The sequence below is a fragment of the Lissotriton helveticus genome, chromosome 11 (assembly GCF_964261635.1).
Source record: "Lissotriton helveticus chromosome 11, aLisHel1.1, whole genome shotgun sequence".
NCBI classification, from domain to species: Eukaryota; Metazoa; Chordata; class Amphibia; order Caudata; family Salamandridae; genus Lissotriton; species Lissotriton helveticus.
Genome location: NC_136072.1, coordinates 1106187335 through 1106214088, shown reverse-complemented (window position 1 = coordinate 1106214088; position 26754 = coordinate 1106187335). Strand labels below are relative to the sequence as shown.

The window sequence follows — 26754 nt, the reverse complement described above, 5'->3', positions numbered from 1 at the left end:
CCGGCAGGGTATCCGCAAGGTGAAAGCCAGGCATCCCACCGCGAGGGGCCGTTGTGGAGATTAAGCAAGCTATTGCCCAGAGTCGCAGAGTGTGAACCCGTGAATCGAGTAGGCACCGGAGCGAGAATTGTCGAGTCCATGGACATTTTAGGACTCAAGACCCCGCCGAGCCGGGAATTGAACCCTGGTCTCGGGCTGACCTCTGCTTCCAGGTCTGCCTCCTCTAACCAGTGTAAACACAATAGGTACAGGTATTGCAGTAGGCAACACAATTTCGTCACACAATTTAGCATTGAGCTCAATGGGTTTCTCTATATAAACACAGTTGATTACTTTGTAGATTACTTTGGTAGTTCCAGGACTGGATCCTAGATTCAGTCCTGGGGTATAAGCTGAAAACAATTTAGTAAAAACGTTTTAGTTATTGCAATGATTTTTCAGGAATATAAAGCTATTTTAAAAGTTCCCACTTAGAAACTTTTCAACAGAAATCTGGCAATGTTATCCAATAGGAGAAAATTCAGGTTGCAGGTAAAGTACGATCTTGTTACTTTTGTAATCCAGTACTGGGCTCCTAGGTCCAGCACTGGGGTCTCAACTTAAAACAGGTAAGTAATTACGTTTCAGTATTTCGTATGATTTTTAAAGAATATGTCAAGTTTTCAAAAGTAGACAGAAGAAATTTCATAGAAAAGCAGACAAAGGGTTCCTATGGAGAAAATACAGGTTACTAGTAAACCCGGTGAGGATTACTTTTGCGGTTCAGTACTGGGCTACAAGGTACAGTACTGGCTTCTCTCCTGATCGCAGGTGAGTACTTCGGAATTCGGTTGATTTTATATGAATATTTTAAGTTTCCAAAACTTCACACTTAGAAGATTTTTCAAGTCAAACCAGTCAATGTTATCCAATGGCAGGTAGGTGAGTTACCGGTTTCCAGTTGAGTACTCGACTGGTGAAGTTAAGGTTCTGGGCATAGACTCAGGGGTCCCCCAGGGTCAGGTAGGTACAGTTGGTTCACCCTCAGCGGCACAGGGGCGGCCGGGTGCAGAGGTAGTTAGGCCCAATATTATCCAATGAGGGGCAGGGGGCCTCCGGTTGGTGGCTGCTGGCTAGCAGGCCACGCAGCTGTGGGAGCTGGGATCCTGGTCACTTGCTCAGGGCAAATAGGGAAGTCGGATAGGGCAAAGGTGGTACGGCCAGCAGCACTCGGGCGGCTGGGTGCAGGGTGCTGTTGAGCCGTCGGGCGCTCAATGTTATTCAATGGGAAAGGTAACAAATGAACAAAGGCTGCAGGCTCGGGGATGGAGAATCGTCAGGGGCGACCACCACTTCGAGAGATACGTTGGGATCTTGGAGCACAGGTAGATAACCCAAAGGAACGCACAGGGGGCTGTAGGGTGCCAGGTGCAGGGGTGTCTTTGGGCGTCGGGAAAGCTTACCCTCAGCTGGTCGCGGTTGGAGGGGCCCCTGGTTCTGAGTCTTCAGGCGTTGTCTAGTTCGTCGAGGAGGGTCTTTGGGCACTGGACTTCAGGTCCCAGTCGCCGGGGGGACGTCCTCGTGGTCTTGGACCGCTGGGGCACGGGCTGAGCTCGGCAGGTGCAGAGTGGGCTGGTCCGGGGCTTCCTGGCTGGCACCTGGGGTATTGTTGCAGCAGAGCCTCTGCTGATGGGAGTCCCAGTCTTTAAGAGGGTCAAAGCAGGCAGGTCCTCTGGGTGTCCGAAGGTTGCTGTCCGCAGGAGTCGCCGGGATTAGCAGGAGCAGGTTCCAAGATCGACAGGCCGGTAGGGCTGGGGCCAAGTCAGTTGTTGTTGTCCTGTTGTTAGCAGCTGCACGGCGGGTCTTCTTCTACTTGATCTTCTTTTCGTATCGGGATCTGAGGAAGGAAGGTTCAGGGTGCCCCTAAATACTAAATTTAGGGGTGTTACCGGTAGGGCAAGGGCAGGGACCAATAGGTCCCTGTCCTGGGGTGGGTACATCCCCTGGCCTGCTCCTCTCCTGTGGGAGGGGGGCAGGAGCTTAGCTGTGATTGGGCAGAGCTCCCCATCTTCAAGATGGCCGGAGCCCGGGGTCGTGCTTCACCTGGCCTCTCCCACCTGAGGGGTGGGGTTGGCACAGGCTAGCACGCCCCCCTTCCTGACATAGGGTTTTCCGCCAGTCTTCCCACCAGAGTGGGGGTTAGAACTGGTGGGGGCCAGTTGCTGAGTACAGCAAATGGTCTGGAGAAGCTCACAGAGGCGGCATGCCTTTGAAGCTTTCCCCTGCCCTTCCTGGGGGAGGAGACCTAGCACCTCGCCCAGGGTGTGCATTGTTGCAGGCCCAGGAGAGCGGGGGCTCTCCACCCAGGGGTCCAGCAACATGTCTGCTGTGTGGCAGCCTCTGCAGCCACTCAGCCCAGACGTGGGTTGTAGGTTAGGTTTTCAGGGGGCATCTCTAGGATGCCCTCTGGAGCATTTTACATTAAATCTCACACTGGCTTCAGTGGAGGTTTAATGTGCTGAGAAGTTTGGTACCAAACTTGTCAGTCTTCAGTGTAGCCATTATGGTGGTGTGGAGTTCGTAATGACAACCTCCCAGCACCATATACTCTTAATGGCATCACTGCACTTACAGTGCCCAGGAAAGGCCCTGGGTACTGTAGGGGCACAGGGCTCATGCACCTGTGCCCACACCTCTGGCATAGGGCACCCAGCTAGAGGGGTGACTGAAGTATGCCAGGGCAGTGGGTTCTGTGGGCATGGTACACAGGGATGTGTGCCATGTTGACTCTTTGTTTAGTTCTGTACCTAGACACTCAGCCTCCAAAGGCAGTGTGTGGGCGTCAGGGTACAGGGCCCCTGAGGGTGGCACAATAAGTGCTGCAGCCCTTAGGGTGTCTTCTCTGGTCACCATGCCCTGGGTACCTAGGATACCATTTACTAGGGGCTGACAGGTGGCTAGAGATGCCAATTGGGTTTAAGTTCAACACAGTTTTAGGGAAGGAACATAGGCCCTGGGTACCTGGTTGGCAGGAGCCCAGGGCACACTCAGAGAAAGCACATCAGCAGTTAAGAAAAAAGTGGGGGTATACCAATGCACGAAAGATGGCCCTTTCTCACAGTGTCCCCCTAAAATGTACTTCTACTTAGCACTTCATACCACAGGCCTTCCATTTCTACCCCTGTATATAAACGATGCAATTTTTACCCCAGCCTAAAGGTACTGAATTTACCGACCGAAAGATGGAGAGCGGAGTCTGCCTTGTTGGAATTCGAACTCCTGACTAGCCTTATATCACTGAGCCCCCATGCATAAGGCACTCTGGTGTTGAAGTCCGCAACTTGAAGGAGACTCTGTGTGTCAGTGCTTCATCTCCTTGCGTTTAGTGTTTCCCAAAGATATCCATGCTGCTGGGACTGTCTTTGAACAGCAGAGAAATTGGTGCTCAGTGCATGGAATACCTATGGAGTGGCAGACTGCAATGACGTAAATTACAGTAAAGACTTGAGGGTATAAAGGTGGCTTCTTAGAGCACTTCATGCTACATTTATTCAATTCCTCAAATTAAAATGGTTGTATGTCACAATAGCATGTTTGAAGTCCATACTTCCGATGTATTGTGACCATAATATTGTCTAACAAAGTATTATTTAGGTAAGTGTAGAATTATATTGTTAGTTTCAACAAGAAGCTATTTTGGGGCTGATATTATGCTCACAGTATGTCTGCATGTCAATTTTGAAAATGCAATATTGTGATTATGCTCTTTCCAGCTGCCAGGCAGGGTCATTACTTTCACAAGTCTACAAATACTTCCCTATTCTACCGCCCTATATTCACAAACTCCCTGCTAGCTGTCTTACTGTAAACCTGCCTGATCATGACGATCCTACTCTGGATCCAAACCAACCATGGCTCTTGCATGGTGCAAGCCAACTATCACCTTTAAATGTAGTTCTCTCTTTCTTGAATTCCGATTCTGGGGCGTTGCATAACAAATGTCATGCAGATTATACGAGAGCTAGTACATTTTCAATCAAATGCCTGTTTTTTTCTCTCCTTGCTTTAATCTTGGATTTCGTTCATGCTTTTCGGTATCAGTGCAGTTAGCGCAGGTAACCTGGGGGTGCAGACATACAATCACAAGCCAAGGCCCAATGCACAATAGACTCATCTCATTTTCCGCCAATCCACCACCAGACCTTTTGACTCCGAATAGTGCCAAGGTGCCCTTGAGGAAGGTGGGTGTCGTGCATTTTAAAAACAGTGCCACCGGACGCAATTAGCGCAGTCCCCCAGTTGTCAGAGTTAGAAGGTAACACACTGAACAGATTTTAGCTACACTAGACCCTGAAAGTGTGAGGGGAGTTTATTTAAAGGCTCAGAAGAGCTCCCTTTGTGTAGAGACCAGGCTATGGGATAATGATCAATACGTCAGAGCATATGATGGGTTAGATTTCTGTTTTTAGTTTCTAGTTTGTGTTGTGTGTGTTTCTCCATCTACCATTTAAATACATGAATACTGCAAGTTAAATTGGTTCATTTCAGGTGTCAACTGTTCTCACATTGAACCAATATAATCCTATTGAGTACCTGACTCAAAATAGTTAATGAATCCCCCCCTGACCCCCATCCAGAAGAAGCATGATTTAACTCCAAATAAAACGGAACGCCGTAGACTCAATACCACAGTGGCAACCGGGGGAATTACAAGTACAGCTTTAGGTGCCTAATTAAAGGAAATTGGTGGCATTGAGGAAAAGGAGATTTTGAGTCATCCACTTATTTAAACAAGCATTGGCCACGCGGCCGTGAAAGCGACACGACCGCGCGGCAGTGAAAGTGATCGCGATCAAGCGCGAACAGGAGTTGTGTTATTGCGCGCGCGCAAAAGTGAAAGAGATCAGCAACAGCGCGCGCTTGTGCGCGTAATAGCAAGCTGGTGGCCGGCAAAAGCCTTTTAGCAGCAATTGAAAAAGCCGCTTACTAAGTGCCTCCCTAGAGGCCAGCGCATGCGCTGGCTCTAGCGAGACCTAAAAACTAAACACATTTCTAACAAATTAACAGTGGGAAAACAACTCGGTGATGTCACTGCCACTGATTCTGAAAAGTTGTTGAATTGGCATCCATGTGGTAACAATCCAGTAGTTGCGTTGAGAGACCCTGCTGATAACTACCAGTTGTTTCTTACATGAACAAGAGGTCGGGCGATGTGGCATAGGCAGTGGTGGCTCCTCAAGGGAGTGCTGCGGGCAGTAGGGTGGGGCAGGGCAGGGGTAGGATGAGGGGGTAGTAAACTCAGACATTCGGCCGAACGGAGTTGAGTAAATAAATAAATAAAACAAATTACATCGTGTTCCCCGCTACGCCAAATCAACGATGCAGCGCGCAATGTAATTCGTTTTATTTATTTAATTATTTACTCAACTCCGTTCGCCGTATGCCGGAGATTTCTACCTGCCACCCTGCACCTCCCCCGCCCCACCGCCCCGCGACACTTCCTCGAGTAGCCGCTACTGGGCATAGGCGAGTGAATGGGGAGGGGGACAGAGCAGCAGATTGCTTGTGTACATGCCTGTCTTACTCAGGTATGACAGTATCCTCAAGGGCAGCATCTAACTGTTCTTCATTGCTGCAGCTGAAATTAGAGAAATAAGACTTTTCTTAACCTGACTCAACTGACTTTTAAAATAGAAGATTTGGCAAACCTATTTTAAAAAATATAAACATGATTATAATTAATGCAGTCACTGTACGTTCAAAAGAATAACCAAATATTTCATCCTCAAGACATGCTCCTTGAAAGCTCTATTTGAAGATACCCCACAAGCCATTGCTTCTGAATGTCTGAAAGGGACGAAGCAGTGTCAGTTATGTGTCTGGCTGTTAATTGAAATCTCACCTTCCCTGTCATAAAGAGTACAATATTAACAATCCTACAATATTCCTGGCTTATTTGAATTGACAAACACACAAAAGGATCATCTGGGGGTAAATAGTCAGGGCGCCCCCTACTCAGTAATTAAGATTCATAAGTTCTTTCCGAACAAGGAAATGGAATCTAAATCGATATTTGCTACCAATTTACATCGCCCCTCAGGGTTTTGCCCCCCCAGTTCATCAGAGGGCCCTGAGGTGGCTGTATTTGTACAGCGGGTACTTCATGATATTGATATGTTAGAGCAGGCACAGAATCAGCCCCATTTTCAAAATGTTTGGTTGGCAGTAAAGTTACTGCAAAACAATGGGTTGATAACGATCAAAACAAGCCGATAAAGGCGGTGCAGTGGTAGTTCTTAATACACAGAACAATGAAACGGATGTTTTGAGGCTTCTTGGGGTACGTACTAATTATCAACTGTAGCACGTGATCCCACACCGGAACTACAAGACACCATCAGGGCCATGGTGGTGGACACTAAGGGGAAAAAGTGGATCACCCATTAGAAAGCAGAATTCCTTGTGAATTTAAAACCAAGGGTGCCGGATTTTATGACACTCCCCAATCTTTTGTCCTGCAATGTATAAAACTGGCCCTCACAAGAAATGTTTTGGGTTACAAAAACCAGTTATACCTCCAAGTGTCGGGAACATCTTTTTTTTTTTTTCTTTTTTTTTTTAAGAGCACAACAGCTGCCCCAGCAAAGAGGCGTCCCGGCGCTAGCGATCAATGAGGGTGGAATGAATGTAGCGGGCCAAACAGGGCACAAGCCTTAGGAGGAGGAGAACAGAAAGGTCTTCACGGCTTTACGAAAAGCAAGCAGATTCTCAATACCACGGATGGCAACCGGAAGGGAATTCCAGAGCCTGGCTCCCAGCACCCGAAAAGAGCGTCCACCCATACGGCAGAGCCTGCTCCTAGGGATGATTGCAAGGTGCTGACCAAGGGAGCATAAATTACGTTGCGGGACATAAGGAGCCAAAAGAGGGCGCAAAATGGCCGGGCTCTGAAGTTTAAGAATTTTAAATGCCAGACAAAGTGCCTTAAATTTAATACGAGATTCCACTGGAAGCCAGTGCAATTTTTTAATCGTAGCTCTGGCAGAACATCTTCGGGGAAGACCAACCAGGGTCCTAGCGGCCGAGTTCTGAACTCTCTGAACCGGGCTACTTCAGTTTTATTGGCACCTAACAGTAAGACACTGGCATAGTCTAAGCGTGACAGGATGATAGCTTGAACCACAAGCTGACGCATAGCGGGTTCAAAAAAGCCCAAGATGGGGCGAAGGCTCCTTAATAGACCTACACAAGTTGCTGCCACTCTCTTGGTATGGGTCTGGAGGCCCAATGAGGAATCCATCCAGACACCCAAGTTTTTCACTGAAGCCTTAGGAGCAGGCATCAGACCTTAAGAGGGAGGCCACCAGCGTTCGTTCCACAAGGTCATATTCTTCCCCAACAGCAGAATCTCAGTTTTACCGGCATTCAGCTGGAGACAGTTGTTGGTCATCCAGTGAGCAACTGCAGCTATTCCGTCCCTAAATCTTGTAGCAGCGACATCCACTCCCTCCCCATCCACCTTCGGCTGACCCAGGACCATCTCGCCTTCAGGAGACAACTCAAGACCTGGCTGTTCGAGCAGTAGCATACCACTTCCCCCAAGCGCCTTGAGACCCTTCCGGGTGAGTAGTGCGCTATACAAGTGCCATGATTGATTGATTGATAGATGGACTCTCAGAGAGTGTGACGACCAGCTGAGTATCATCAGCATATGATACCAGCGTCAAGCCCCACTCTCTGGCGATCGCCGCAAGCGGCTGCACATAAAGATTAAAAAGGGACGGACTAAGCGCTGAGCCCTGGGGGACACCCCGACCAATATGGTGAGATTTGGACAGGAAAGGAGGGGCAGTAACCCGAAAAGATCTGTCCTGAAGGAATGACCGGAACCATTCCAAGGCACATTCCCTAATACCAAATTCCTCCAGGCTGCGGAGCAGGATCCCGTGCGACACCGTGTCAAAGGCAGCGCTGAGATCAAGCAGGATCAGCTCTGCACTCTGACCGGCGTCGAGGATCTCTCGGAGGTATTCGGTAGTAGCCAGTAATGCAGATTCTGTGCTGTGGCCCGGTCTGAACCCATTTTGGGATGGGTCCAGGATGTCGTTTTGGTGCACAAATTGTTCAAGCACAGAGTTGGCATGGGCTTCAGCGAGTTTAGCCACCCAGGGGAGAAGGGATATTGGCCTGAAATTCTCCGGTTTAGATGGATCCAGCGTCGGCTTTTTTTATAATCGGGGAGACCCAGGCCTGTTTCCAAGCATCAGGAACTGTTGCCGTGGAAAAGGACAGGTTAAGAAGAGATCTGAGGGGTAACAGAAAAAAATTCAGGGAATCAACAAATTGGGCAGGCCGCATAGGATCTGCCGGGCTCCCAGATTTAACTTTTTTGCAGATTATAGCCAATTCATCGGCAGTAATCTCGGGGATACAGGCCAGGACCGCCCCCTCAGAACTGGGGCAAGTATAAGTACAGGACTCAGAGGGGTGCAGCGGAAAGGAGCTATATATTGTATTTACCTTCTCTACAAAGAAAGTGGCCAGATCCTCACACTGCTGTGCCGAGGTGATATTGGAGGATGGAGCTCTACTATTCTGAAGCTCTTGTACAAGTTTGAACAAACATTTGGTGGGGTTGGGGCTGACTTTAATTTCTTCAGCATAAAAAGCGGAACGCACGGAACAAATGGCTTTATGGTAAAGTTTTCAGCTTGGCCAAGTACAGCCGTTTATGCTCATCCCTATATTCACGCCTCCATAGGCGTTCAGCTCTCTTACACTCTTTCCTCCAGGCTCTAAGGGAATCATTATACCAAGGGTGGGATGGTGACCTACGCCCTTTAGTCCATTTGGCAGGGACAAGGTCATCGAGTCCCTTCACGATCCAGTCCTGGAAGATAGAGTATGCGGCGTTAACATCTGGCTCATCTCCACCGGGAAACATCCCCAATGTTGACTGGAGATCGTCAGATTTGAGTTTATGCCATGGTCTTTTGAGGACCCGGTTCAACCCCATAGTTTTGAGAGGTTCCCTGACCTGCATGGTAGCTTTAATCAGAAAGTGATCCGTCCATCCCATGGATTTAGGGACGTCTACTCTAAGCTCCAAGATATTAGAGAAGAGAGGGTCGAGTATGTGCCCCGCCACATGTGTGGGAGTGTGGACAAAAGATTCCAATTGGAGGGCCGCTAAATCACTTAAAAGATTCCTGATGGTAGCATCATGATTCTGGTCAAAATGGAGATTTAAGTCTCCTAGGACAGTAAAATTGGACGGTCCTATTACTAGGGAGCTCACTACCTCTAGTAAAGATTGAATAAACTTTGAGGCAGGTCCCGGGGGCCGGTAAATATAAAGTCCAGAGAACGTAAACTGCGGACCAAAAGCTATCTGGAATCTGGCGCATTCGCAATCACAGATGTCAGCTCTAATAAAGGAGCATGTATATTGCTCCTTGAAAATAACAGCGATCCCGCCACCTCGTGTCTCTCTGTTAATTTGTTTGATCAAATAGCCATCAGGGAGAGTGAGATTGGGCAGGCTAGTATCAGCGTCATGTAACCAGGTCTCACAAACAAAAAGAGCATCAGGTGTTTCCTCAAGCAGGAGTGCCTGGATATCTAAATAATGCTTGGCGAGGGACCTCACATTCAACTGTAGGACAGTCAGCTGAGTAAGCTTATCCGCCCCCGCTTTCTGTCCGACCAAGCCGGGCCGAGGTAGAGTAAAACAACATGAATCACAAGCAAAGTTCGAATCCCCAACACAAGTCGGCAAGTTGTTACAAACCTGGCCGTTATTCAATGAGCGTAGTGTCAAAGCATCATACACTCGGACCCCCATGGGGTCAGGACCAGGGATTCTGGCGAGAGGTGATGGCTTGGCGATGACGGGCGCAGACGGGCTTGCCTTTGGCGCGCCTTCGGCGCGCTGCCGGCGCACCCGCTGCGCCCGTCCGCTGCGCTTCCGGGGTAACGGCTCCATTTTGTAGTGACGAGGGCAGGAGGGGCCGAGCACTAGTCTGCTCGCCCTGTTCCTGCTCCTGACCCAAGATGGCGGGCCCCTCGGCAGCACTTACTCGGCTGCAGTGGGGGTGGTCTGGGAGTGATTCCGATTCAGGGCAGCCAACTCAACTCTGCAGCGGTCCACAGCGCGGTGAAGCACACCGCTGTAGCCCCGTGACAATTGGGTGGCACGGTGAGTAATACAGGGGAATAACTGTTGACTCGTTAAAATCAACAAACAGTATTAAAAGCGGCGATTAACATTTTTTAAAAGCACCAAAACAATGAGCAATTCTATCACCTTACTGGTAGCATTTTTATCATGGCTGACAGCTGTCTGCGAATCACTTGGATCATTAGCAGGGATTCTGCGGTGTATCTGGATGTAGACATAATGGCAGTGGACAATAGACTATCTACGACTGTCCATCAAACGTCCACGGACAGGAACTCTCTGCTGCACTATCGCTCTTTTCAACCCAGAGCATTAGATGATGAACTTCCTGTGGGACAGTTTTTGAGGTACCGCAGGAACTGTTCATCCACGGAAATGTTTATGGAACAATCAGAGGAGTTGGTCACAAAATAAAAAAACAGGGCTTACCCCACTAAGGTGGTCAAGAGAGCATGCAAGCATGCTTTGAACACACCTGTGAGGCCCTAGTGGAGGGGAATGTCAAACAAAAGAAACAGTGTTTACCTGTAGTGACCACCTTTGACCCCCTGTCCACCAAAGTTATACAGATAATAAGAAAACACTGGTCATTGTTGGATACTGGGGAGAAAAAGATGCCGGCCCGCAGATTTGCCTTCAGGAGGGCACCCAAACTAAAAGATAGGTTGGTTTATACTCGCCCGATTCAGCAGAAAAAGGAGTCAGGTTTACCAACGGGACACTATCCATGTGGTTGTTGCTCAGTTTGTGATCTTACGGAGGTTACCAAAAGTATCCATCTCACAAGTGGGAGAGTGTGGTACTTAAATAAATTCAGTAATTGCAATACTACACATGTAATTTATAGGTTGACATGTACATGCGGATTGCACTACATTGGACTAACATCACGCACAGTGAAGGTGGGCCTACAGGAGCACCCGAATACCCTTAAAACAGGGAAAATGACCAAATGCCTTGTTCAGCGCCTTCAGGAACAAAAACATAATTTCAGGGCTCTGAAATGGACTGTGCTTGAGAGGGTGGTGGGCGACACACATAACATTGACAACATCTTGGCAAGAAAAGAGGTGTGTTGGATTTTTCCTGAGAAGGTGGATCGAAGTGGCCTGAATGATTCCATTGAATGGAACAAAGTGGGTAAATACTAGGACCTTTTATGAGTTCTATAGATGTGTCTCTTTGATCCTTGGTTGAGTGCATCGTTGGGTAACCCCTAACGTGTTGATCACAACCAGTGTGCAGAACCTTTTAGCCTTGACGCCAGTAAGTGTGATGTATGGTTTGAACATGGCTCCATCTACTAGGGCAGTTTACTTGACATGATGGGTCCCCCCACTATCACGTTCTCGGCATTGCCTAGATTGAGAAATTAATACTTAAAAAAGAAAAAAAAAATCCAACTGTATGGATTTTGTTAAAATATCTCTGTGAGTTATATAAAAGAATAAGTATGTCCTAAGTCTTTGAAGTGATTTTTTTCTAATAAGAGGGCTTTATACTTATATTTGCCCTTGTATTCAACACCATCTTAAAATGGCCGCCAGTTCTGCTGGGACTTAGATGGTGTTTTGAGGATTGACGCCAGGAGCTTTCTTCCGGGTCACATGTTTCCTATGCCTTCTCAAAAGTCAAGCATTGGCGTGCTCTGAACTCCATCGGGACGGAGCACGAAGTTGAGACTGCCCACGGAAGCGGTAACAGGGAGACAGTTCATTGAGTCGCCCGTGCTCGCTGTGAGAGAGCGAACACGGAGGCCTTTTCCCCCCCTTTTTTTAAAACTACCATTGATATACTGGAGGGTAAACTGATACAACGGATACCTAGGGTGACGGGAGAACAGCTCACCTTGACCAGTTTACAGGCAGCTTAAGGGGAATATAAGTAAATGGAGGGTGATGGTTTATGAGCTGGTGCTAACAGAATGTGCACGGTAGAATTGATGTTTAAGACCCCCATAATGAGTACAAGGGGAGTGAGTGTGAATAAGCAGACGGACTATGAGGTGGTTTGAGAGTGTGCACGTGACTTGAACAGTGCGACTTTGGTCCTGTATCCGCCACATGTAATACGTATGTGTTTACAGGTTGATATTGGCGACCGCAGTCATCAGTGGGATGCGCGACCAATAGGCGCGGGAGCCTCAAAGTGGTGGTTTGCAGGTACGAGGGACGACAGCAACCACGCTGTAAATATGCAATTTTAAGGAGTTGGCCTGAATAAATGCTTAGGTTCATTTTGATACTAAAGCTTGGTTTATTTATGATTGGCACGTTCTTCTCTCTTTTAATCTCATCAATAACCACAGGTTTGGTGTGATGTACCAGTGAAATGAAGTCTGGTTCTCCATCAGTCCTGATGAAGTTGCCGTAAATAGGTTGGCATGAAACATGTTGGCCTTTTGTCTCTGAAAACAGCCAAATACATGCCATTCTTTTAATCTGAGGACACTCACGGCACTAAATTGAATTATGTTTCACAAGTCAGTTGTACCCCATTTTATCTTTGAGAATTGAATCTCTCTCTTCGCATTGGGGACAAGTGGGTACTCATTGACACAAGCACTTACAGTGCATCTATACATGTCTTTATTGATTTCCTTTTCTTGGTTTTCTCAATTTTGAGAAATTTGGACACACACTTTTTTTCCTTTATGGTTATGAAAATTACCGATGATGATAAAGTGGGAAAACTGGTGAGTATCAACCAGCAGCTCCCTGGGGGATGCGTACGTGAGGTACTTTCTGACGTTTCTCACACTTTTCTATTAATTTTGTCACCAATCTTTTATGGTTTCAAATTTATTTTTGACACTTGTAATGCAATGTGGTGTATTGACGATTTTAATAATCTTTTTGAATATGAACAGGTGGACTAGTTTCAAGTTTTCAAGTTTATTTATTTTATGATTTTGGATTTCAAAAGAGATCCACATAAAAGAACAACAAGATAAAATACAATTGCATACAATCATAAGTAAAATACAGAAAAAAGATTAACATTTCCAACCATTTAGTATAAAGTTAAGAAACATTTGAAAAAATTAAAATTTTTATAACAAAACATTTCATTTGGGGGGTTGTAAATGGCATCTAAAAAAGAAGTGGCAGAAAAGATGCTTAATTGGAGACAAATAGGTCTCAACCACTTGCGCCTATGCGCATGTAGAGCCGGGCACACAAAGAGGACATGATTGATGTTCTGAGTTGAATTGTTACAAAGATCACATATGGCTGAGGAGCCGTACCATCTAGACACAAGAAAATTCGGAGGGAGTAAGCCCTGCCTCAATAAAAACAAGAAACGCCGTACTCCATGAGGGAGATTCCAGATGACATATGGTTGGGGTTTTCTCAATATGCAGGTATTAATGGCTAGATAAACACTTTTCTTCAAGGTACGTGCTTCTTTATCAAGCCTAAAACTTAGCTCCCAAGAAGCCGACTTTAAGATGGATTTCAGCTGATATGTAGATAAAGTAAATGGAGCAGTTTCATCAAGTTGCAAAAACTCCGCTGCAATTCTAAAGTTTTTTACAATTGACGAATATTCTTTAAAATTTCCTAACAACTCAGTTTTTATAAGATATCTTAAAGTGCCTGGATCTCCCCTTGCAAGATTAAAAACCCAACGCACTACCCCCACTAAGCCCTGAACCCAACTACTACGTAAGCCAAATTCCAGTCTCAGTGCGGCTATAGAACTCGCCGTATTGACCGTGGTTAGGCTACGCAGGATTTTGCCTTCCGTGGTATTTAAAAAACCCCATGTTTTTATGTCAACTATTTCCGTGCCATAGAGTAGTGATGCTGGAATTTTAGCACGGTATACCTCTAACAAAATAGCAAAATGCCTTCTGCCTGTAGCCTTGTAAAGCGAGGCTAGACTTCCGCCTTGAACAATGGCTTTCCGGTTGTTGTTACCTATGTGAGCCTTTTCACTTAAGTTACCTGTAACAACTTTTCCGAGGAAGACACAGGATTGTACCACCTCCAATCTCTGTCCTCCCACGGACCATGGAAAGTTCACATATTTCACCCTTTTTCTACCCGTCATGCACATTACTTTGCTTTTTGAGACATTTATCTTCAGATAATGTGCCTCCGCATATTTATGAAGCGCATGCAGATGATTGTTCAGACCTTTTGGTGTTAAATCTAGGATTAGTATATCGTCAGCATACATTAAACAAGCAATTACAAGAACAGGTGGACTAACAGATGATTGGTATCCCATGAGGGATGTTTAATGTCTCTGAAACCTCCCTCTGAGTCCCAAAGGAGACAAAAAAGATAACTGTTCAGAACTAGCCAGGTCTCTTTTTGTGTTTATGAATTATTTGAATTGACACACAGCAAATAAAATATTTCTTATTTGAGGGTGTGTAGTCTAGTTTATAGAAAAACCAAAGGTGGTGATGGACGGAGCGTTGACAATACAAGCACTCACCCCCAGTCAACTGATGGACCATCATTTCCTTTGGTTTTTCTTTGTTCGCCATAAGTTGGCAGGGTATGCTCAGACGTGAGTCCCTAGCTCACTTTGCCACTGGATTCAAGCAAACCGGGCTGGAGACGGCTGAAATGCCAGAAACCGGTCCTCGGTAGTTTGTTTCCGGTCCAGGGAAGGCATGGCTTGGTAGTTCGGGCTGGACTGTTCCCATGAGGCACATGGTCAGACTGATTTGCATATGGCCATGTCTGAACTGGGGTGGCAGAGTGGGCTAAAGCACGGTGATGGATTAAACCCAGATCAGTTGACTGGGGGTGAGTGCTTGTACTGTCAACGCTCCGTCCATCATTTCCTTTGGTTTTTCCTTAGTCTAGTTTATAATCATTGGCACTTTTAAGACTGTCCAGTAAAAGGCAGGTGAAACAAAGTTTGACTTTGGATTGTTCTAGAAACAGCCAAAGGGAATGCTTGTGCTTTTTTAGGTTATCCTGTCTCCAAACCTTTTGAAATCAGTGCTTATCAGTATTTATTCCGCTGTCTAATAAAATAAGAGAGACAAAACTATGTTTTTCTAGTGTTTACAAAACAAGGTTTTTATTTTTGCAGTGATTGTTTTAAATCACATTTTTAATTTAAAGGAGACGTAATGCAGGGTATATATTGTCTACCCTTTGGCAGCGTGTTCAATGGACTTGTGCTAGACTGTTTTAAGCAGAAAAGCTCAGTGTATTTCACTGTCATTCACACTAGTATTTCATTACTCTTTCTTATATCTCATTACCTCTCACACTCACTCTGTCAGAAGTCTGTCTGGTTTACAATGCTAATATTAGATTCAAAAGGTAATGAATATAATGACATTGCAAGGGTGGTCAACCCTGCCAACAGCATATAACCTTGTGACCCTTTTACAATTTTGAATTACACCAGCTTAATTTGTATCCCGGTATTCTGAGGAACCTGAAATGTGATGCTATAGGCATGCTTCCCACTACTTTATGCATTCATTGTCTGTCTACAATAAGATGGTACTGCTGTTTTGGGGACATTCATAGCTGCCAAGTGTCCCCATTGCAAATGTCTAAATTTAAGTCAATACACACCTTTTAACAGACATCTCATCGTATTATGGTACTTGAAATGTTGTTTTTGCTGTTAACTTTGTAACTGTAGGTTTAATAATCCCACAGTAAAGAGCAGTTGGGTAAAAAAACAGGATTACCTGGAGATATCACACATAACAATGGGGCATATCACAGCTATGAATTTGTTTGGTATGTGTAAAGTCATGTGTCATGTTTTCACCAATATCCCATGTGTATGGTAACCGCACTCTTTCACAAGTACCTCACCCTACTCCTTGCACTGAATGTTTAAAGCCTCGGGTGTTTGGCAGTTGACCTTAGAAACATGCTTCTAAACCCTGCACCTCTAGTTCAAGCACACACAACTGGAGGAAACAAAAGAAAGCTGTAACAATATCTTAGTGACATCCTTAAACAAGAAATCTCAAGCAGAATAATCGTAGACCAGTTTTTCTTGCTGCTACATTGTATGATAAAGTTACACTGTATTGGACCCTTAACAAAAACATAATTACTCATTCTCTCTCAATTTCCTTCCTTTACAAGGTATTCTAGTTTGTTGTTGTGCAGGTGTTTATTGGTGTTTGTATGCTTTTACTGATGAAAGTGGTTTCCTTTTGGTGAGGCGTTATCAGTTGTTATAGGCTTAAACCTAAAATGGGGTAGCCTACCCATATTTGACACAGAAAAACAATATTTCTCTGATCCTATGTCGCTTTGTGTGCCTGTTCAAATCAGAAACTTTGAGTCTGGAAGGCCAAGCCCTCTGAGCTGCACCTTGCTACTAGAACCTGTCATCATTCATTAGTGTTCCTTTCCTCTGTATTATTATTGCCACATGATCACAAGACACCCCATGCCTTCACGCTTTAAAAACTTTCTTATGCACTTTAAATGCTAATAAAACAAACACAACAATGCAGGGTCGATATCACAGATTACTAACGTACAACAAATAGGAAAAGCTTTGTCGGCTAACACTTAGGCTAACATTTTCACTTGGTGTTGGTGCTGGAAGAATGATTTCAAATAATAAACATTACTGAAAACTTGAGGGGGAAGCATGGGTTTTATAACTAAACTTAACCAATCACAATTTTGAATTGCTGCACTATAGCCCTACCCATTCAAATAAAGTGCTATCAGGATGGATCATCAGTCCCTGACTATAGCAGGAGGACACTTAATGACGCACAGGCTGCTCAGCCATGACCCATAAACCATTGTGCCCGCTTGACCTGAGACTAGTCGCATATTTGGGTGGAGACTTTACTTGTCAAATACCCACATTTTTCTTTCCAACCACAACCCTCAAAGGAGCATGGTGCAAAACCAAATTCTGCTCTCTGAGCTGCACTAATTTCTTCTAATTTTCTTGATGCTCCTCCTCACAATCGTTTTTTCGTTGCTGCAAATCTCAGGACTTCTTCATGCTTCCCTCTCCTTTCAAAGCACTGGCGGAATTGTACCACTTCCTTTGTCGACATCTGCTGATCTCCTAGTAGGCAGCCTTTCTGCCCTTATAAATTTGAGGGATCCCCATCTGAGTCTGCGGCAACATCTTGGCAGAAAATCAACTCTTATCCAAGTTATCATTCACTGCAGGTCATCCCAGTACTCTCAAGTTTGAGATCACCACAGATTTTCCGCTCACTCAACTTGCTCCTCCTGTAGAGTAATACAAGTCATCACACAGCTTGTTAACTTAGAAGTTTAATACATTTTGCGGCTTAGTCACAAACTGCATTTTGTAGTACGTTTCGTAGTACAGCAATAGTACTACTAATGTACTACAACATGCAATTCACAAACCTCTGTACAGACGTTCCGCCTGCGCCTCTCCTATCTGTTTCTGCGTGCAGATCTCAGCCCCAACTATCGAATCTCGGCACACCCAAGGATTAGTTGTAGTAGTAAATGTGGGAGGGGGCAGGGAAGAGTGGCTTGAAAATTAAGAATACTTTATTCTGGAGAGGGGTTAAGGGTGGCGTAAGGAGGAGTAAATGTTTCGCATGGGAGGGGCTTAGGGAGGGACCTGCACCCCACCACACAAAAAAGTTACCACATTCCTATACACAAACTCCACTTTTAAAGTTACTACCCCTAAAAAGGACCCACCAGTCTTATATGTACTCCAGCTTAAAGATGGAGTAAGTACAGCATCACACACGGCCAACTACTGGTACAGAAACACCCTCCCATGGAAAATAATGGAGGCAGATACTTAAAATAAAAACCGATGGGAATAAGGTTAAATTAAGATAAACTATTTAAAATAGTTAAAAATAAAAATATATGTAATATTTTTTGAAGTATTTCTTTATTGTGGTAGTTATATGTCTTCATAATCATTTCAGAACATTTAACATCATTGTATAGGATATACTTTACAACCAATCTCTAGCCATATCAACAGTTCTATCAATACATGCCCATCACATTAAAGCACTTCGGTTAATAGGGACATCGGCAATACTGAAATGTAGAATAGCGATTGTAAAATGAAAGACAAGCTCAAAACAGCAAGCTGGTATATAGTTCCACAGTGTAGTTATGCCCTGAGTTTACTATTATTTCCTTGGTGTAACAACAGACAACCTACAGTAACCTCTGTGTTAGTACCTTATTGGGACTCTTGGTTCAAAGCAAATAGTGAGGTGGTAAAGCTCAGTGATTGACCATGTATTTATGGTAATTTTGGGGGTGGCAAATATAGAATAGTAAAAACTTGTCAAGGAGTTAGTCACATTGTGATCAATTCTACCCCCAAAATGCCCTGTTGGTTATGCTCCTAAGGTGATCTGATGTCATTCTTTCTTTGCCTCTAGCATGTATGTATATAACGTACATATCCCAAGCAGCCCCAACTGGGTTCCTATCCCCTATGTTTTCGTGTCAGGGTGAGGACATCAGATTCAGCCATAATCCATTTATGCATATCTCTAAACATGAGCCTCAATGACAGGACCACCAATGGCTTTCCATGTAATGGAGTTGCAAATTTTAAAAAGTATAAGAACCAAATCTGCACAGGCCTTTATTACCATTCGGTATTGGCGTTAGGCCCAATTAGCACAATCCAGGCATGGAGAAAACAGTTTGAGCTACTATCTCCGAGATGAACTCCTTAATCTCTACTCTTTATCAGGCAACCCTCGGACAGTCCACACCATATAATAGACACCAGCCTCATACTTTTGGCATCTCAGACACTCTGAAGATGTTTCCTCAAACATGCAATGTATAGGTTTCAGAGTGAGGTAGGTCTGATGTAATTAATTAAAGTGTGTGTACTTGAGTATCAGGTTTCTGGAGTCATTCCTCCATGTTTCAATGCTCTCTTGCATTACCCATCTGTGATCAGCTCCCACATATAATTCGCCCATTTGTCTTTGATACCAAAGCAGTTGGTGCATGGTTGTACATTGAATAGGATGCAAAGCGAAGTGATTGGTTTTCTCGCAGTTCTGTTTGTCAACAAGCTCTACATGCACACAAATATTACAGGCTCTCCTTGTTCCTGTCCCTATTTCCAGCGCAATGCATGTGTCACGGCTCTATATGTAAGAAATAGACCTGCCACTATCTCATAGGTTTTGAGTATGTACTGGAATGTGCAGAGAGTTCGCGCCAAGTAAACATAGCCAATGAGTTCCACCCTTGCATCTTCCTATGGTCTGCTATCACGTGCATTCAACACACCCTTTATTTAGGGGAACACCCACACCTGTAATTGCTTTACATATAGGAGGGCTGCCCTCTTCTGTTGATACATTTATGGCTGTACAATTTTTGCTACTGTTGCAAGGTTATGCCTAATAGGCAATATCTTTTACTGAATGAGTTGTCAAGTCAGACATTCCCAGCAACAAGTCAGCTCGTTCAGGGCGCCTTATAGCTAACTCATGGGCCAGTGTAGTTGTACAGTTGCATAATACAGTTCGTAGTTTGGGTTATCCAAACCGCCCTCCAACATTGAGCCTGCAACTTATGTAGTGTACATCTTCCTGCCAGAACCCCGAATCAAATCTGAAAGCCTACCATGTGCTTCCTTAAAGAATGCAAAAACAACAGTTGATGGACAGAATGCAGAATAATGTCATACATTCACCCCAGTACAGAGATCTGGGCATAAATCCATCGTTTTTTTGTACTCCACAACACCCCAGTTCAGACATGGCCATGTGCAAATCAGCCTTGACCCTGTGCCTCATGAGAACAGTCCAGCCCGAACTGCCAAGCCATGTCTTTTGTCATCCCGAGTGGGACGGGTATGCCCGAATGTGGGTCCTGTGCTCTCTATGCCACTGGAATCAAGCTATCCAGGCTGATGAGAGGTGAAAGCCCGAAAACGGTCCTTGGATGCTTGTTTCCAGTCCAGGGAGGACCTGGTTTGGCAGTTCGGGCTGGACTGTTCCCATGGGGCACAGGGTCAAGACTGATTTGCATATGGCTGGGCTCAAACTGGAATGGCATGGCAAGCATAAAAACGAAGGATTTAGGCCCAGGTCTCTGTACTGGGGTGAATGTTTGACATTGTTCTGCATTCTGTCCATCAACTGTTGTTTTTGCACTTCCTTAAAGAATGACTTGTTTATGAGCATGAGTAAAGATGCAAAAAATACAATAGTCGTGGCAAGAACATTTTGTCTATTGCCCCTCGACTCATAGGGAACAGTGGGAGAGTTGTCCAGAAGAGGAGAAGTGGAGCGTCTGGCGAGCCAATGTGAGAACCCTAAACACATTGCCCTCTAATAAATCATCTTCTGCATGTTATATGTCCACCCCGAAGTGGGTGGACATATAATCAATCACCATTCCAACTTGATGGGCATCCCACCGCCTCTTCGGTTTTTCAGATATAGAACCCAAAGGAAATAGGCAGTCCTTGGACCAGTTTATTTTAAGACCAGATATCTTCTCAAACTCCCCTAGTATTTTCATGAAGCCTACAAGGATTTCTTGTGAATTATGGAGGTATATAACTGCATCAACCACATACAGGGACACCACCAGCCATCTCCAAAATGCCTCCAATCCTCAGTCTGGGGCCCACAAGAATACCAGTGGGTCCATGATTAGTCCGAATACAAGCAGGGAAAGAAGGGCAACCCTGTCTAGTGCCCCGCATGTGTCAAAGAGGTCTGAGATGACCAGCCTACTCAAACCCTGGCCATCGGTTTGCTGTATAGTAAATGTACCAGATGAGGAATGTCAGGCAATGCCCATTTCTGAAAGACCACCAGGAGATATGTCCAGCTATGTGTATCGAAAGCTTAAGGCTGTCAAGAGACACGACTAGGCACATATCATCTATCCCCTCAGTGACATCTAGTAGCCCCAGCAAGCTCTGGATATTCAGGAAAGTATTATTTTTCGGTATAAACCCATTTTGATCTGAGTGAACTATTAACCGCTTGGGTGCTATGGATGTGCTGAAGACGTCCAAATCACCAGTGCTCAGGTGCTATGCATGGCTCCACAGGTCCTAGCACTTGCAGCAGGTGCTCAGGTGGAGTGAGCTTTTGTTCTTCTTTAACCCCTTCTACGCTCATGACGAGCTGAGCTCGTCATGAGCGTAACCTGCGCTACGCGGATGACGAGCTGAGCTCGTCATGTAACGCGGGTTTTTAAAAATCGCAGTGCCCAGCGGGAAAACCGCTAGCGCGCATGCGGTTAAAAAGAATTGCTAGCTTTGATCTGACAGAATTGTATAGACGCCGTTATCCATCTTGCAATAGTGGCTTTCGTTATTGCAGTCTCTGCTCTGCATTGGTCGTAGGCCACTAATAATTGATCAGTTTTCTGAATGTCCTTCGTTCTCTGAAGTTAGAACTTAAGGCAATGTTTAACATCAAGCATATGTAGTGATTCCTCGGCAGGCTTTGATGGTTGCGGGAAGAAGGAACGGAGTATAACCGGCTCACTTAGGTGAAATGGAGACAGTACTTAAGGAATAAATATAGGGTCAGCCTTAAAATCACAGCATATTCCTTGTATCAGTAGAAAAGGCTTATTGATGGTAGACGCTTGAATTTCACTCACCTTTCTGGCTGAGCTGAGGGCCAGAAAAAGAGCAACTTTCCATGTCAGGAATTTTAACTCAGCTTTATTAATTGGCTCGAACGGTCTTTCATGAGTTGTGCAAGGACTACGTTGAGATAGCCATTCTGGGGGAGGTGCTCGCATCGGAAGAAAACGACAGAAAAGTCCCTTTGTAAATTGCTTGACCAGTTTTGTGGCACAAAGAGAGAGGGTGCTGGAAGCTCTTTTATAACGTGAGATGGAGGCTAGATGCACCTTAACTGAGACAAAAGCTAAACCAGATTTTGCCAAACAGAGGAGATATGGTAAAATCTGTTGCGGGGATGCTTGAAATGGATGCAGTTGTGAATCAACAAGGACCCCCTGATAATGGATCAAATTCCTGGGTCAGGGTAAAACAAATTATGACAAGTATCAGGCCCAGGCAAAATGTGGTAATAGGCAATGAGGGCAAAACAAAGAATACAAACATACACTTTGAATTACAAAAGTAGTACATTTAATAAATTAATTAATTAATGGATAAAATGATTCTAAGTATTTGTCTTAAAAGACAGATATTTCTGTACACATAATCAAAACTGTATGGTATACATTTATCATATTATAATGGCATTCTACCAGGGGAGTTCATTGTTTAAACAATGAACTTCCCTGGGAGAATGCATTCTCTAACTCACCTTCAACCATCACACATTTTTAGCGCCTGCAATCTTTGCCATTTTTATCGCATATCTATATGTGCCATAACACCTGTGTATCGCACTAGATGATAGAGCCTTTATTTCAAATACATTGGATGTCACCCATAAGATAATGTGCCTTTTGTGCTATTACGTACAGCTTACGGCGATACAGCTCAGATTTGTTTACACATTGCGATATATAGCTATCAGTCTTTTTACTCCCTACACGGAATCACTTGTCCCTTTAAGAGGTTGCCGTCCCGCCCACTTCACCAATAGCCTGTCAGCTTATATAAACCAATCAGCAACCACCTTCCAATGTGAAGGACTCGGACAACTCTCTATGGAGAATGACCCGACGCTTGACTGGAAAGAAAGAACAAAACCCACCCATACAAGGAAAGACGCACCTGGCATGCAGCAACAGGGACAGGCTGAGGTCCTTGCCGAGACACTGGAGGCATCCTTCAGGCCCAACCAGGCAAGCAAAATGGCAGCAGAAGTCGAACAAGAGGTCATAAAGCACCACCTAGAGCACCCGCCAGAAACCGAAGCTTCAACCATTGAGGAATGCTCAACAGGTGAAGTCCTAGCCCTAATAAAGAAACTAAAAAATGGCAAGGCTCCAGGAAAGGATGGAATAACAAACGAAGCCATCAAGATGCTCCCAGATGCTGCAGTGGATCAACTTACAGAGGTATTCAATGCGTGTATGCAGCAGCAGTACTTCCCCAAAGCCTGGAAAGAGGCAAGAATCATTGTTTTCCCCAAAGCTGGAAAACCACTACGAGACCCTGCAAACTACCGACCCATAAGTCTGCTGTCGGGCCTATCAAAGCTCTTTGAAAAAGTTATCCTCGCTCGTCTCACGGACTTTGCCTCAAGTGAAAACCTCCTCTCCAAAGAACAATTTGGGTTCCGGAAAGACCACTCAACAAATCACCAACTTCCCAGAGTTGTGGACATCATCAGCCATGGATTCAACATCCACAAGTCTACAGGAGTAGTCTTCCTGGATGTAGCCAAAGCATTCGACCGAGTATGGCACAAGGGACTGCTTTACAAACTCATCAAACTCAAGTTCCCAAGCTACCTGGTTAAACTGCTCTCTAACTACTTGTTAGGACGGACCTTCCACGTGACGGTACGGGAGGAATGCTCGTCAACACGCCCTATCCTCGCTGGAATGCCTCAGGGATCAATTCTCTGACCTTTTCTCTTTAATATATTTACCAACGATATCCCCACAGACTTAAAGAAGACTGATCTGGCTCTCTATGCTGATGATGTTGCAGTCATCTCCCAATCCTTCAGTGAAATAGAAGTGGCTAAGAACCTTGAGGCATCACTCAACAGTCTCTCTGAATCGTACAGCGACTGGCAGATCACCCTGAACACAAGCAAAACCACAGCAACATTATTCACCAGGAAGCGGAACAGAAAACATCCACAGATCCTCCTCAATGGGGATGAGATCAAATGGGAAAACAGCAGCTCTTACCTAGGGGTGACTCTGGACTAACTCAGCTGGAGAAACCACATAGAGAAGACCTACCAGAAAGCAGCAGCCTAACTGGCTGCATTATACCCACTCCTGAAGACCAAGTCAATGCCCATGCAGAGCAAGGTGCGAGCAATCACCGCAATAATTCGACCAACTATGACATACGCTTCACCAGTTTGGAGTAGCTGCCGCCCGCAGCTTCATGAAGCCTACAGAGACTACAGAGCAAGGCCTTACGGACTGCAGCAGGTGCACCTATGTTCACACGAACAGCAGACCTCCACAGAGACCTAGGCATTAAGATGTTGGACGACCATCTCCTCAAACTCAACAGGAAATTCTACAAAGGATTAGATCAAAAGGAAAGCCCACTGATCAGGAAACTCACAAACATCTCTACAAACACATTTGACCGCTACCCGCGTCCCATTGAAGCGCTAACCTTGCAAAACTGAAACAGCAACGCAGCATCCAAAAACTCATGACTGCTTGAAGGCAAATGCCGGCAGGTACGCAAAACTCACAGCTGCCAGACGGCATAATCGCCTCGGCAAGCAACCAAAACCCTTTCGCTGTCTGATGGCATAACCGCCTCGGCAAGCAACCAAAACCCTTTCGCTGTCTGATGGCATAATCGCCGCGGCAGGCACTCAACACTATCAGAAGGCACTAGATAGACAAAGACAAGACTCTCTCAGGAAACATGCTGACAATTCTGCAAACTCAATTGACCGCTACCCGCGGCCCATCACTGAGCTGACCATGTGATACAACCTCAACTGTGACAAAGCATCACACATCAATAAGACAACCTAAACAGCGACTAAAAAATACGAAATGAATGTGGAGTAATGAGGCTACTGCCTCGGTATCCAAAAACTCACCACTGTCAGAAGGAATCTGACAGACAAAAACAAGACAGACAGGCAGCCTTTCTGGCTGTTGCTGCTGGAATACGGCAGAGAACGGAACAGATACTAGGAGGCTTATCTGGCCCCTTGTAAAGGTATGCGCTCATTGCTAAAACTTTTGCCCATATACTTAGAATTCACGTCTTCCTTCACCCATAAGTACAGGCTTCTTAGTTTACTTTTTTAATTCCACAGGACACTTGCCTCACGAGTCGCGCTCCCCCACCCTCAAAACAGAATCTTGAGTGAGAGTTTTTTAACTCGACTGACTGTGACGCCCTCCCTCTATATGCTCCGCAATACCTTTAGTGCTTCTTATCAGGTATTTTGTTGTTTATACTTGTTAGTCTCAGTCATAGTCACTTTAACAATATTACATGTAGGTACTTACTATTCGGTATTCTAATCTAGGTTCCCTGCAGTTTTGAAAGCGCAAGCTGCTACTTGCATCACCCCCGTTACAATGCCCTTTACTTAAAGCCATCCGAACCACACGATCGTATCGACATTGCTTTATTCTGAGACTGCAGGTAAACATATGTTTAGTTCCCTCAGTATATCCAGGGCACCACATGCATTTAAGTATTCCACTTTAATGAGGCTGTATATCTCTCTTTTTTTAGTCTCGTGGTGCACACCATACAGTCAACAGTGTCCTGTCTCTTTCATTACAACATTATATGAATATAAGCCCCGAACTACAGCTATTAGCTTGGCAGCGAAAATGTAACATGCCACACCTTTTGTTTGAACATCTTCCATGTCACTAGGTGACATCCCATAACAACAGAGAGTTTTATCGCGCATTTATGGTACTCCTAGATCACGAGTACCGCATTGTAATGTATCTGTTTTTCTTTTCCCTAGCTTCATGGTGTCGTCTATACATTTGTCGGCCACCTTCTTATTAAATCCACAGATACAAGTTAATATTTTAGATAAGCAGCTCGAAATTGTTAGAGGTGAGGTGCCGCCCATCATTGTTATTATTTTTGCATGCTATTGTACTGCCAAATGCTATGTTTTTTGCAGAGGCCCATTTGTCTGCTCTTCTGTGAATCTTATTTATATCACATCAGCATGACAACACGGCAGATATTATTTATCACCGTGTTGTTTTGGTCTACATTCTTGATCACTGTTCCTACCTAATAATTTTATGCCCATTAACTCATTCATATGTCTCTCTCCGTCTACCTGACATACATCGATATTGGCATCACTTCACAGGCGGAAAGAAACATATGAATCCTCCATCTCTGTTGGGTATCATTCCCATACCATAATATTTTTCAGAACATCTGATGTAACTTCAAGGCCAACCTTAGCCTTAGGCAATAAATAGAAGCACCTCTAAAGCTTGTCCATTTCTCTTTCTTAATCCTTTTCTATTTCCTTTTCACCCTTCTATCTTTGTGCACATATGAATTACTGTATTGTGATTAACAGATTATTGTATTGTTGTTTTGATTATGGTATCAATATATTGTGGCTATATATGAGTATTTAATGAAATAGCGGCATATCAATTGTAGTCATCCTGTATTAGGCATGTTAAAGCAACCTTCTTTTTATATTCATTTCATGCACTTTTTATAACAATGTATTTGGGTTTTTTAAAATGTGTTTACTTATTTTTAGATTTATCATTTATGATGGTATTTTCCTGAAGAAGACACCCCTGTGTCGAAACGCGTTGAAGAAATCTGTCAATTTCTCATATCAACCTGTATAATATGATAAATGTATACCATACAGTTTTGATTATGTGTACAGAAATATCTGTCTTTTAAGACAAATACTTAGAATCATTTTATCTATTATTTCTTGAATTTATTAAATTTACTACATTTGTAATTCAAAGTGTATGTTTGTATTCTTTGTTTTGCCCTCATTGCCTATTATCACATAT

The 26754-nt window shown here is 44.6% G+C and overlaps 1 protein-coding gene across 4 annotated transcripts in view; it reads right to left on the bottom strand.

Moving 5' to 3' along the window:
• The window catches only part of LOC144792652 (uncharacterized), a 546052-nt gene that overhangs the window by 27382 nt on the left and 491916 nt on the right, over positions 1 to 26754 (bottom strand). The window contains exon 7 of one of the 4 annotated variants that reach the window (XM_078667799.1): positions 5565 to 5617. The exons of the other annotated variants lie outside the window; for them this stretch is intronic. The gene's annotated coding sequence lies outside the window, so the exon portion shown is untranslated. Of the gene's footprint in view, positions 1 to 5564; positions 5618 to 26754 lie in introns of those variants that run through there. 4 annotated transcript variants of the gene reach the window in all.